The sequence below is a fragment of the Ochotona princeps genome, chromosome 18 (genome assembly GCF_030435755.1).
Source record: "Ochotona princeps isolate mOchPri1 chromosome 18, mOchPri1.hap1, whole genome shotgun sequence".
Lineage (NCBI taxonomy): Eukaryota > Metazoa > Chordata > Mammalia > Lagomorpha > Ochotonidae > Ochotona > Ochotona princeps.
Genome location: NC_080849.1, coordinates 48,580,286 through 48,582,214, shown reverse-complemented (window position 1 = coordinate 48,582,214; position 1,929 = coordinate 48,580,286).

Below are 1,929 nucleotides of genomic sequence, written 5' to 3'. Positions count from 1 at the left end.
GAGCATAGTGCTCCAGTGACCTAACCACCTATCACTGAAAGTTCAACTGCCTGAACACCATCATTCCAGGTAACAGGCCTCTTGCATGTGAGACTTTGGGGGACGCTCTTGAACCATCACCCCCGACATTATGTGCTTTATCCCATTTCATCCTCCTGTCAGGAAGGCAACATCCAGGCTATGCAAGACACAGCTCTCAAAAAGAGCAGCTCTCCCAGCGGGCTTCCGGGAAAGGTAATCAGAAAAGCAAGAAAAGAGAAAACAAGTGGGAGAAAAGTCGACAAACCACAGGAATAAATGTCAGACATGGCAACAAGGGGAGAACGGCATCTACAATGCATGAGACAAGTTGATAGAAAGAGAAGCCAGGGAGACAAGAAAAGAGAGAAGGAAGGCAGGAAACCCAAGGGAAGCCAAGGGAAAGGGGGTTGACCAAGCAAGGATAAGCACCAGGGGCACATGGCCAGCTGACCCAGGACTGCGGGATCAGACCAAGAGTCCCACACTCCATACCCTGTCTACATTTCCAGGCCTCCCCTGGGCCTTCCTCAGACTATTGCCATGGTAACCTCTGGAGGCCCAAGGGGACTAGCCAAGTCCACAATGGAGAGCAACTGTAAGGTGGGGCTTGGCTCCTGGAGGCAACCCGGGAGGCACACTTACATTCTCTTCCTCCTGTCCCCACACCAGAGCTGGCCCAGACAAGGCTGGCGTGGCCAGAAGGTCCTGAGTCTGCTTTCTTCCCCTGGGGAGATTGACACAGCCTGACATCTTCCTGCTACGAAATGTGAAGGCATTTGGGTGTGCTTGCAGGCAACCCCATGGAGAGATTCCCACCATAGAGCTGCCAGTGACGAGAGAGCACAGGAGAAGGCAACAGGAGGCAGGCCACATTCCGCAGTCCTCTTGAGGGGTTAAGAGGTGGTGCCCAGTTGGATATATAAGGGAATGGAGTTGGGGTTGGGTTTAGCATGCAGGAGGGTTTCTGGGAGCTTCTGGGTGTCTCTACATGGAATTCAGCGTTCATGTGCCTCCTCCAGTCCTGGAGGTGGCAGGTACATTCTGGGAAAATGGGCACACTGGATGGGCAGGGTCCTTCTCCCAATGCCTTAGCTGTAGGTTTTATCAGGCCCAAGTGTCTCTTCTTGAGCTTGCAGTTTCTCTGTAAACAGTATCTCGTTCCAACAAGGCAGTGACGCAAAGGACCCAATCTCAGCTGCTCTGCATCCAAATCCAGAGAGGCTCTTAAAAAAACTCACAGAAAATGACACTAAAGCATAGGTTTATTTTGGTGCAGAAAGTATTGAAATCCATGCATCCCGTTCATGATCTGTAGTTCCTGTGAGCTCTTGGAAAACCTCACATGAACATGGATTTCAAAATGTTTTTGCAGTGGAGTAAGTCTGTTTTCCATGAACTTCTTGGACGGGCCTTTTCTTTCTTTTTTTTTCCCACATCGCCCTTCCATGCAGAGACACTTGTGCTGCTCCCAGACTCTCCCCCAAAGACCCTTGTGTTTCAGTGCCTAATGGCTCCAGTACATCTGTATTGCTGGGCATCTCCGTGGAGCCCAGCCCCAGCTCTCTGTTATATGTGCCCTGCTCTTGTATTTTTTGCTTAGACTGGTGAGTGTGTGGTAAGTCTCCCCTGCTTCAGAGGAGAGCTGCTTCATCCCCATGAACTTGTAGCAGTAGCTGGACTGTGCAGTGGTTGTGACCTGGAACTGCTAGGGTTACTTATGGGTTACAAGCCTTGTTATTCTGACCTTCCTCTTTGAGAAAGCGCATTCTGAATCCCCAGGTGTTGTCCTGGGCTAGTCTTGACTTGGCCCCGGGGTTGGCATCTTAACTATAATCCAATGCTGTGACCATGTCTAGTTGGGCTTATTGACCCCTGTACTGTGTAAGGCTGCAGTAGCAGGCTGGGTGG